The sequence below is a fragment of the Mirounga angustirostris genome, unplaced genomic scaffold (assembly GCF_029215605.1).
Source record: "Mirounga angustirostris isolate CCGP_5_RB_7025 unplaced genomic scaffold, mMirAng1.0.hap1 SCAF_8, whole genome shotgun sequence".
NCBI lineage: Eukaryota > Metazoa > Chordata > Mammalia > Carnivora > Phocidae > Mirounga > Mirounga angustirostris.
In genome coordinates, this window is record NW_026991716.1 from 121382549 (window position 1) to 121394684 (window position 12136).

At 36.5% G+C, this 12136-nt stretch overlaps 1 long non-coding RNA gene across 2 annotated transcripts; it reads right to left on the reverse strand.

The window, feature by feature from the left end:
- Nucleotides 1-4546: 4546 nt before the first annotated feature.
- LOC123837225 (uncharacterized) lies at nucleotides 4547-9930 on the reverse strand. Of its 2 annotated transcripts, XR_008505455.2 has the most exons (5): nucleotides 9646-9930; nucleotides 9518-9556; nucleotides 6403-6588; nucleotides 5458-5644; nucleotides 4547-4742 (listed from the first exon to the last, which is right to left on the reverse strand). It is a non-coding gene; the product is annotated as an uncharacterized LOC123837225 (long non-coding RNA). The 2 variants fall into 2 exon arrangements; XR_006789173.3 differs by lacking the exon at nucleotides 6403-6588.
- Between the last annotated feature and the right edge of the window lie 2206 nt (nucleotides 9931-12136).

The following is a 12136-nucleotide window of genomic DNA, read 5'->3' on the forward strand; positions in this document are numbered from 1 at the left end:
TCAGATCCTGGGCAAGAAAAAAATGAATCTTCAAAGAGCTGAGAGATTTTGAGAAAATTGAGAGAGAGAGAGAGAGAGAGAGAAACAGAGAGACAGAGAGACATAGAGACATAGAGACAGAGAGAGAGAGAGAAGAGATGGGAGAGGGGAGAAGACAAAGAGAGTACTTGTAAAAGTGCTAAACAAAATGTGTTCAGGCTAGTATAAAATGGAGCTGAGGGGAGAATAGATATTTCAGATATCATTGGAAAAAAAGAATCGACATGGTCAAATTCACCCAGTTGTTCATAGGAGAGTCTCAAATGTAGTCTTGATTCCTAGATTGTAAACAGCATCTGGAGTATTTCAATTTAGTTACAAGCATTCATCTTCAAAAATAAGTTTGTTCTGTGTGATACTAAACCAATACATGTTCTGGATGGTTTTTCTCCATATTTTATGGATGATTAGCTAGATGTAACCAGGTGACCAAGTTCTGGCCAATGATGTCTATGTGAAAATGCAGGCACTTTGGGAAGGTGGTTTTCTTAAAATTGGTAACTCAGGTGAAAAGTCCTTCTTTTTATTTATTTTATTTTTTATTTTTATAATTCTTTTTTTTTAAGTTTTTTTTTTTTTATTTATTCATTTGAGACAGAGAGATACAGAGAGAGAGAGAGAGTGAGCATGAGCAGGGGAGATGCAGAGGGTGAGGGATAAGCAGGCTCCCCACTGAGCCAGGAGCCAGACATGGGGCTCGAACCCAGGACCCTGGGATCATGACCTGAGCTGAAGGCAGATGCTTAACCATCTGAGCCACCCAGGTGCCCCAGAAAAGTCCTTTTTTTTTTTTTTAAAGATTTTATTTATTTATTTATTTGAGAGAGAGAGAGAGAGAGAGAAACAGCATGAGAGGGGATAGGGTCAGAGGGAGAAGCAGGCTCCCCACCAAGCCGGGAGCCCGATGTGGGACTCGATCCCAGGACTCTGGGATCATGACCTGAGCTGAAGGCAGTCGCTTAACCAACTGAGCCACCCAGGCACCCGGAAAGTCCTTCTTTTTAATCATTTCACTCTTCTTTCTCTTTTAGGCTTGAAGCTGTTGTGTAATGACTGCTTCAGTAGCCGTTATGGTGACCAGAAGGCTCACCTTCTGCTCACCTTCTTTAAAACAACTTAGAATGGTGAAGGACAGAGATGGAGGTAACCTAACTCTCTGAAGACTGTTGATGCCCATATCAACTTGGCTGCTCACCTTCAGACTTGTCCATGACAAAAGAATAAAGCCTCCCTTCGATTTTAGGCTGCTACAATTCTTAACATTAATCAGACTAAAAAAATAAAAGGATTCTAAAACTTCAGTAAACTCTGTATTATTGTATCTTTCCTGCACTAAGAAAACCTTTCCATACAATTTTCAACTTTATTTATGGGTAGTAGTTTCAGAATTTCAACAAAGTCCACTTTAACTGTGCATGACCTCCACTGAACCTGATTACATCTTTAAAGATACTAGTATTTCCTAATAAGGTCATGTTCACAGGTACCATAGGTTAGAACTTCAACGTATCATTGTGGGGGAAACAATTTCACCCACAAGACTGACTCTACTCCAGACTACTCCATGTCAACTCTGGATCTGCCTTTGGTTTCCGCTTAGAGTAGCAAGAATCACTTTTAACTGTCATCAGGGATATACCGAAGTTAATGATTATGGAGACATTACTGTGTGACAATGTAGTAAGCTCTTTCCAAGAATTATTCTTTAATTGTCTCACATTTGTAAAACTAATAAAGCTTTTTGTAAAATACTGTAAATAAAGCTGAACTAAATAAAATAAAAAGTATAGAAATAGATCCAATGGTCTGTTTTTTTGTTTTTTCTTTTTAACAGTAACAGGAACATAAATCTTGAAATAAGAAATAGAGAGTAAGTTGAAACCGAAAGATTGTAAGAGAATAAGAGATATATCTATCTGTTGTTGTGTGGCGACTTTATTTGGATCCTGATCAAATAAACAAACTGTAAAAAAAGTTATGATACAATTGAGGAAGTATAAATACTAATTTATATTTGATATTAAAGTAATTATTATTAATTTGGTTTAGATGTGATAATGGTTAAGGATTTTTTTATAACATTTTTCCTATCTCTTAGAAATACCTACTGAAATAGCTACAGATATCATGCTCTATGACTGGGGTTTACTTCATAATAATCTTGCCTGAGAAGCTACAGATGCAGAAGATTGACCAGGAGTTGATCACTGGAGACACTGAATGATGACTTACATGGATTTTCATCATACCATAACTTCAAATTTGGGGTATATTTGACTTTTCCATAATGAATAGAAACCATGGGTAGAAAATAACCTTTGAGGGTGCCTGGGTGGCTCAGTTGGTTAAGCCTCTGACTCTTGATTTCGGCTCAGGTCATGATCTCAGGGTTGTGAGATGGTGCCGTGTGTTGGGCTCTGCACTGACGGTGGAGTCTGCTTAAGATTCTTTCTCTCCCTCTGCCTATGCCCCTCCCACCCTTTTCTCTCTCTTCCTCTAAAAAAAGAAAAAAGAAAGAAAAGAACCTTTGGTGTGTAGATATGAAGACTATATTTCTTTGTAACAAACTACTTTATCTGAAAAAGAGGATAAAAAATGTCACAACTGTATAAACTTCTACAACTTAAAAAGTTTTATTTTTTAGGGCGCCTGGGTGGCTCAGGTGGTTAAGCGACTGCCTTCGGCTCAGGTCATGATCCTGGAGTCCGGGGATCGAGTCCCACATCGGGCTCCCTGCTCAGCAGGGAGTCTGCTTCTGACCCTCCTCCCTCTCATGCTCTCTGTCTCTCATTCTCTCTCTCTCACAAATAAATAAAAAATTAAAAAAAAAAAGTTTTATTTTTTAAAAAGATTTATTTATTCATTATTTGAAAGAGAGAATGAGCAGGAGGGGCAGAGGGAGAGGAAAAGAGAATCTCAAGCAGACTCCATGCTCATTGCAGAGCCCAACTTGGGGCTCGACCAGGGCTCGACGTGGGGCTCAGTCTCATTACCCTGAGTGGAAACCAAGAGTCGAACGTTTAACCAACAAGGCTACCCAGGCACCTCTAAAGCTTAAAGAGTTTTAACAAACATTTACAAATATTACCTTAAGTCCACCAAACAATACAGGGAATTAGGTGGTGTTGTTGTAGTGATATTTTCAAAAGAAGCAAAAGATAAATTGATCCTTCTTTCCAATAGTGGAGTCAAGTTTCAAATTCTGTTTCTTTAGGATTTCTAAATGGACCAGCAAGTCTTGGAACTATATTCCTAGCCTCCCAGCTTGCATTTTTCCATTTCACTCCAAAGCAACAGTATTTTCAATAAGTGTTTGTGAGTGTGTAGGCATAGGACTTGACCTGTCAGAATGCAAACACTAGCACACGTTTATATGGAATACTCATTAACAACAGACCACTTACCTGCTGACATCTGAATATTCTTTTGATACAATTAAGTGATGCTTTCATAAGAAAGATTTCAAAATTTAAAAAAAGAAAAGGAAGAAAATAAAATAAGTTGATTTTAAATCATGTGGAAAAGTAATTTGGGGGGAAGGAAAGAAGTGAGAAATTATTAGTTGCTAGGAATTTGAAAATAATGAATGTAAGAATCACAGAAAACAGTTCAGAACAAGTGAAGTTTGTGAGGGACGGAGGGCACCAGGGTCAGGTTCAGGTTCACAGCCATGCCCTAGGCAAGGTGTGAAGTGGTCAAGTTAGCCAAGGACCTTAGCTTCCGAGCTTCGCCCACTACTCACAGTGGCCAAGAGTACACAGACATAAAGAGTAAAACTATTTTTGTTTAGGTTATCAGAAGCATTGTTTTATTTTCTTAGGAACCAGCATGAAGAAATACATATTAAAGAAGAATTTATGTGTGATATCTTGCCATCTGGAGAATTCCTACAGAGAATTCTGTAATCCCCTTTTTTTTTCTCAAATCTTATCTATTTTCTCATAAAAACTGTTGGTCTTTCAAGCCCAAGAAAGGTAATATAAATGAGGTTTGTTTGACACTAAACTCGCTAAGAATTAATTTATAAGGCTGATGGCTTTGGAGACACAAAATGTACCTCTCTTTAAATAATAAAAAAAAAATCCTCAGACATGAAAATAAAAGAATCCTCCTCCCTTTGCCTTGACAAGGACTATAAATTCAGAAACATTTTAAAAACAGTAAATCTTAAAGGAAATATTCAAATGAATGTTTGTGACGTTAGAGGTGGAAACAAGAGGAGTCCCGAGGCCTGATACCCTTTATATAAGGGAGCTATAGACATCAAAGAAGAGAAATGGTCATGAGTTACAGTGCATAACAGAGTTACAAGATCTTTGTCAATTACTCCCTTGTCTTGAAGGAAATTCTGGAAAGGCCACACATTTTGTTACTGTAAGCAGTCCTTTTGTTTAGAAGTGCTAAGATGTCTGTTATAAACCACTGAAGAGTTTTCATTCTGTCTTGTTAAAGAAAAAAAAAGGAAGAAAGAAAAAAAGAATGAAAAAGAGATTTTATTTTATTTATTTATTTATTTTTTTAAAGATTTTATTTATTTATTTGAGACAGAGAGAAAGAGAGAGAGCACATGAGAGGGGGGAGGGTCAGAGGGAGAAGCAGACTCCCTGCCGAGCAGGGAGCCCCATGCGGGACTCGATCCCGGGACTCCGGGATCATGACCTGAGCTGAAGGCAGTCGCCTAACCAACTGAGCCACCCAGGCGCCTAAAAAAGAAATTTTAAAAGCTTAATAAATACAAGTGGATAAATTATATTATGGGTGTAAGAAAACAGCTGAGAAGCAATGTGGTATAATTAATGATTAAAATGTTCAGGATTTACAATAAGATTACCAGGCTTCAAATTCCACCTTAGTTATTATTCACATGTGTCTCTAAGGCTGGACTTTTCTTTTCTGAAATGGAGTTGACACGGGTTGTAATGAGACTTAGATGTGATAATACATATAATGAGTCTAGGATGTTGCCTGCCATACATTAATTGTTTAATAAATATTATTTATCATCATTATCTGTTATTCATATTGTCATTATTAGTTGATGCTAATGTAGTGATAAAATATGTAAAATCTATGACAATAAAATTGTATTATGACCAACTTGGAATACATTTCTGGATTTCAGCAGGATTCACAAAATTTGAATACTAGCTGAAGTGGTTATCAAAATGATCTCTGACAGGGGTGCCTGGGTGGCTCAGTCAGTTAAGCAGCTGGTTCTTGATTTTGGCTCACGTCATCCTCTCAGGGTCCTGCGATCAGCCCCGAGTAGAAATGATCTCTGACATGTCTCCAATTATCTTTCACTGTACAGCCATCTCTCCATGTAGCATGTTACTTCTTGTGAGATCAAGAACTCACTGTTCAGCCTTTCCGGGTTAGAAGTAAGGTACATAAAAACACAGAGTTTTATAGGCTTACCATATTTCCAAGGTGTAACTTGGAAAACGCAGGAATGGATCTGGACCAGGGCTCCATAAATGCTCAGTGATGGATGGAAAACAGATATGTATAGTCACAGTCTCTGACTATGTCTTCGTAAGGATCACAAATTCCAGGGGTCCGCAGGCATCTTACTGTGGATGGCCAGGGAAAGGCCAGAGCAAAGCTGATGAAAGAAACTTCTGTTTTTGAAATACTGAAAGCCTCTGCATGCCCTTACCAAACAGAATCCCATGCTAGTACTTTTCACTTTTATTCTCATCCCCTCCATTCCACAGTTACATTTCCCCTTAAGGATATAAAAACTAGTAGAAATACAGCAACTCCTTCAACACTAAATAATTGGGTGCCCCTGGTACAAAACAACCCCGGAAGAGATAAACCATAAACTGAGAGCAGTCCAGATGAGTTTTTCCATCGACTCTTCTGTTAATTCAACATTTGTGCTAATTGCAGAAAGTAGTGTGAAGCCTCATAGGCACCATAAAACCTATGTTATTTTTCCATACAAAAACTTCATCAGCTCTTAAATGGCTAAACCAAGCAATCCTTACAGGATTCAGGATTCAGAAGGAACCTCAAGAGACCCACAAGGAATTTATGGGTGTTCCTATGGATGTCCAGTGAGTTTGATAGTTTATCTGGGATATTTGCAAAAAGTTGTCAGAGGTCTCTCAGGATCCATAAAACTCAGATTTACATAGATCACTCCTTTGCAAATTAAAGGGTTGGAGTGGGTCCCTGTGAACTTTTGCAGTATCCAGAGCTCCAGCCAGATGCCTTAGGAACCAATGGATTTTTCTCTGATTATGTATATTGCTCTCTTTGAAGAAGACAACACTGAAAAATTATACATAAGACAAAGGTGTAACTTGGATAATTCTGTGGTTTTACTGAGGACAAATAAAAAGAGACATCAGTGACCTTAAGAGAAATGAAGTTGGGGCGCTTGGGTGGCTGAGTTGGTTAAGTGTCTGCTTTCGGCTCGGGTCATGATCCCAAGTCCTGGGATCGAGTCCGACATCGGGCTCCCTGCTCAGTGGGGAGCCTGTTTCTCCCTCTGCCTGCCACACCCCCTGCTTGTTTTCGCTCTCTCTGTCAAATAAATTTCTAAAAAAAGATAAAAAAAGAAAAAGGATATTTCAACTCATCCCAGTAATAAATTAATGTGTTTAATTTTTCTTCATATAAAATGTCTATTGTTTCTTAAAATATTAAGTTAATGGAACACTTTAATTTTACTTTTAAAGTGCATACTGTTAATCATGCTTAAAATGAATCCATCAATTGAATCTTAAATATTAAAATTTTAGAAAGTGTCATTTATAAAATACATGTAAATACTATTCATAAATTACATACAGGTAAACGTAGAATAATAATAGACATATGCTTCTCCAAATTTACAGGGGATTTTTAATCTGAGGCACAACCTAATCAATAAAGCTTCTAATAAAAACCTTTAAACTCTAAATATCATGAAGCTGCAACATTTTCTCTTTAGGCTATAAACCTTCATATTCAAGGATCATGTGTGATGTGTCTATGATGCTATTTATGAGAATGAAACATAGCACTGCTTTTTATCCAGAGGCATTATGGACAATGCTTGATCTTGCATGAAAATCCCATTATATTAAATCCATTAATGATATATAAAAATCTTACAGTATAATTTTCCATCGTATTAGTGATACATCATATCACATTATAGCTTTCTTGTCATTAACATTGTGTTTATGCCTTTAGCTAGAGTTAAAAAGGGAATTATTAATAACTTGTAACAAAAACTTTCTAATTGTCACATTGTTCTGCATGTCTCTTTAGATACCAAGAGGGTTGCCTTCAAAGTAGAGAAAAAAAAGAAATTCATGTAAGTTTGTATGACATAATATGCATGACTAACTCATCTGAATGTCCAAATGAGAGTTGTAAAATCAAGATGAAAAACAAAATTTAAAAACCTATGACCTCATAGTTAATGGCTGAGTGTACCAATGGGATTAAACAATATTTTACTTTTGCTCTCTAAAATAGATTTTTTTTTATAATCAGAAATGTGATGTTTACAATTTTTCTCCTTTCTCCCCATTTTTCTAGGTTTTCTCCTCGGTTGATTCCCTGCTCTATCCCTTATTTTTTAATGTCCTGTTCCATTGGTTCATAGCTGAAGTTTTAATACTGAACTTTTCCATATAATACTGTACAAACGGTATTGATTTTCTATGTCTTTTAATTATCCTCTTTAATCCTGTCATCCTAACTAATTCCACTCATCTTTGTGGTTGTGACTTGCCTTATTGATAATGCAATAAAGGATTTCTGACTCTAGCTTATGACATTCTAAGGACTTCTGGGGAAGTGCTAAGGGGCATGCCATATTCTGTCCTCTGGAATAGATGAGTCCACATGTTCTGTGACTATCCCAAGTATTTAAGAGTGGTACTTGTGATCTTACTAGATTCTGGCTAATAACTTAGCATTCTTTTGGTTTATTTTCTAATTAGAAAAATATTAAATGCTCAACATGATTAAAAGTCATACTAGTGCTCAAGAAATTTAAAAAAATGAAGTATATAGAATTTTTGTAAGGATTGAGTTAATGTCTGCTAGTCTTATAGGACAATGCGTGGTTATATAATATATGATCAATTAATATTTGCTGTCTTTGTAGGCATTGATACACTTAACATAAAACCTACATAAACTCACTTATTTTTTTTTTGTATCCGGACCACTTTAAAAAATTTGAGTTGCCATAGACATTAAAATGCCATGTAAGAGAAGAAATTAGAGAGAATTTGAAAAAGGGCACAGGGTTCTCTGAATGCACTTAAGAGGGTAAATTAGTGAGTCTACAGTGAGCTGATTGTAATTTAAAACTCCGTTTTAGTTATGCTTCCTGAGAGCAAATGCAAAAGTGAAACTTGATGCACTGTATTGTTTTCTTCCCTTCTACAGTTCAACTCAGGCTTTTTCTCTCCTGTGGCTTTGACAGAATGATACTGAGTAATTTTTCAATTTTATTTTATTCTTGACCCCTCACAGAAACATTTGCCTAGGGTCTTCGTTTTATTTATGTCGTTCTATATTCTATTCTGTTACTGTTGGGAATGAAAAGAGAGCAAGCTGTCTATGCCACAGGATCCCATCATTAATAACCATGAAATGTTATGAGCAGAGACACTGTCGCATCAGCCCTTTAAAAGTGAAAGACATAATAGTAAACAATCACTCAATAATATGCACTTTCTTGGGTTTTTAATAATTGTTGATGTTCCATTTGTAACCTCACTATCAAATAAAAACCTGATTGAAGCTTAAAATTCATTAGGACTGAATTTCAGTAATAACCACTTACTTTAATATTTATTCTTTTACTTCTCAGCGGGGCTTCAAACAACTAATCAGCTTATCATATAAGGATCAATTTAATGGCATTAAATATTATGACACGGCATTTCATAGAATAAAGGACAGTCAAGAGATTCACTGTAGAACAGTTATTAAGCAAAGAGTCCATGTGGGTGGGCGTGAAAGGAGCATATAATTCAGAGTGCAGAGAAGCAGGTGGGAGTAAAGTGTATCATATTACTTTGTGAGCAAAACAGAACATGCCCTTCAGTCGCTGTTTCTCTTCTGCTAGAAGCTAATATTGCTGAATTTTTTGACCTCCCTTGTATTTCTAACTATCAACTTTAATGCAGCCACGTAAGCAAATAGACCATCAAGTATTCCAGCCTTTATGACATCTGGAGGTTCTGGTAAATATTCACACAATAAGCAGATAAAGAAATGGTATCCATATTATTTTATCACTAGCTGCTGTGTGTGTGTATGTGTGTGTGTGTGTGTGTGTGAAGGGAGAGGACATCATTTGTTATAATGTGTTATTTGCTATATAAAAGAGTATTAGAATGAGTCATTATTATCTGGAAACCAGATTCTCCCCAGAGGTTTTCTCACTTTGGGTAAGTTAGCTGCTTGCTTGTTAACCATTTCAGGGCACTGATGACTCATGCCTATAAATAACACTCACCACTGAATCCTAGTCAAGCTTCCACACATACAGAGAACGCTAGGGAAGAAAAAAGAAAAGGTACTGCAATTTACATATTTTGGAAGGCTTCTGTTTAAAAAAACTGTCAACCCAGCCTCAGGACTTACCTTTAACGTCCACAAGTCACAGGGTCTCTGAGGATGAGGCCATTTGTCTTTCAAGCCACAACAAACCTGAGCAACCTGTGCTTGAAAACACAAATGTCTACTTTTACCTCTCAGCCCTGCATGGCCGGTGCTGCTCGAGTCCAAGTCTCAGCTCCTCGGGACGCGGAATTGACTGGTATGGGTAGTGATATCACCATAGTTTAGTGATACCGGGCATTGATACAGTCCGTGTGCTATATTCTAAAATGATACAAATGCCTTAGAATTTTTTTTTAAAAAGCCTCTTAGTTTCTTCCCCCTCTAGTTATTTTTAGACTTAGGCTAAGATAGACGGAAAATTTCTCCATGCCTGGCTATATAACAGTCTTCCTATGTGAAATTAAAGTACATTACAAATCCTCTGTTTCACTCATCTTCTGATCCTCTATTCTGTCCATAAGAAAATGAAGCTGATGAGTATGCTTGGAAATCATCTTGGGTAGAACATGTTTTTGTTTTGTTTTGTTTTGTTTTGTTTTTTTCTCCAAAATACCCAGCCCACAAGCTGTCTTTGTGGATGACAGGTAAACAAAATTGTGGAATGGTCAGAAGCTGCTGAAAGGTGTTTCAGCTCAGAGATGAAGGGTCTGTTGTATAAAGGTTCTCTTTTGTTCTTCAGACATCACCTCCACCCACCGGAAATAATTGCTGAGGATTTCCGTCTTGATTATGTTATTCTATCTTCCCTCCTGTGTTCCCTGGAAATGAGGAAGGAGCCAGCCGTCTCCATAACATTTGCATCATAATAATCAAATAGTGGGAAAACTTCATCTAAAATAACATCAATATCATTATAATAGTATTTGCTATCTGATATGCATGTGTGTAATAGATGTATAGATTGGATTTGATTTATGCCAGAGCCATTAAGTGTATTCAAGAAATATAATAGCAACATCATACATAAGAAGCCTGGACTGAGTGAATAGATTGGGAATCTGAATTTTAATAGGAACTGGTTGCTCAGTTAGGAGGCAGGTGCTGAGATGGAAATATCTTCAACCAGATCAATGCTTTCTGAATCGTTTTGAAAGCATTATTGGTTAGCTTTTTTGACAGTTATAAAGGTATGGATTTTATGTGTGTGTACTAAAATAGATGGACATATGCGCAACAATGTGTACATATGTATTGATGTATCATATTAGACATAACAATAATAGCAACAAAGATAAATTGAGATCTCTAAATTTATAGTATGCATTAATCTTTCATTTTATATCATATTGGTTAAGAGCACAGGCTTTGGAATTGGGTTCAGGTATTACTTCAGAAAGGAGAGCCTCAACTGATTCTAGAGAACAGAAAGCTCACAAACCTGAGGCAAATTACCCAAGTGTAAAATTACATTCAGGGGTAGAGGAAAGTGGTGAACTAAATACTTAACACTTCATCAAAACATAAATTTTTTTTTTTATGTAAATCCTCTATGCTTCACTTGATTCGCCATTCAATTGGTGGGCTCCTGCTTGATATTCCAATTTTTTTTTCAGGAAAAGTCAGATATGTTGGTTGTATCTGAAATATACAGAATCATAAATTAAGCATCTATTCAACAATATAATTATACATTTAGCTCTCAGCCCTGAGGTTTTCCTCCCTCAAATTTTATGTATGCAGACTGAAGGTGTTAATGTTTAACTCATAGCATGTTTCTGAGGATTCTATAAATCGTTAAAATAGTTTTTGGCATCTAGTAGGTGCTCATTAAATTTAGCAATTATTATCCTAACTGAAGTATTGTTATTTTCAAATTGTGTAATTTATTCAACAAGCACTTCCGACCTATTATTTTTTAGGCATCATGAAAATTTCCAGATGAACAGAAGAAACTCTGGAACCATTTTCTTTTCTTTGGTATTGAGTTGCTGCCTATCAGCTGCTACCCGGATTTGTGTTTGTCTTATAGTGTAACCTCATGTAGGATTTGCAAACTGCAGTTTCACAGAGATGTGTTGGTAAATGTTTAACAACTGGCTGTCCGAAAAGAGCAGGAGGACAAGGCAGTGTGTCTGAGAGAAGTTAAAAAGTCCTGATTTATAGAAGCTGCCAGTTTCCATGGTGTAAATACTCCTCCTGTGGCTGATGTCAAGCTACCAGTACAAGGTCACTGAACACAGTGTTGAGAAGAAATGCGACAAGTCACCTTGAGATGGCTAGAGTATACCCTTGAATCTAAAGCTTGCAAGTGATGCTCTGCAGCAATTTGAAAGGGAGCAATTCTTACGTTCATGATAAGGCTTGAACTCCAACAGAAGTGTCTTTGTGCCAAAAGTCAAACATGATTTTAATAGGACGCAGTCACATCAAGTATAAGTGAAAACAACCTCATATGAAAGCTAAAAATAAATGAAAAAAATAATTTGTTTTGGACTAGAAGGAGAAATGCAAAATAAGTATAAAGATGACAGTTCACCTTTTTTTTTTTTTTTTTTAACAAACATGTAGATAG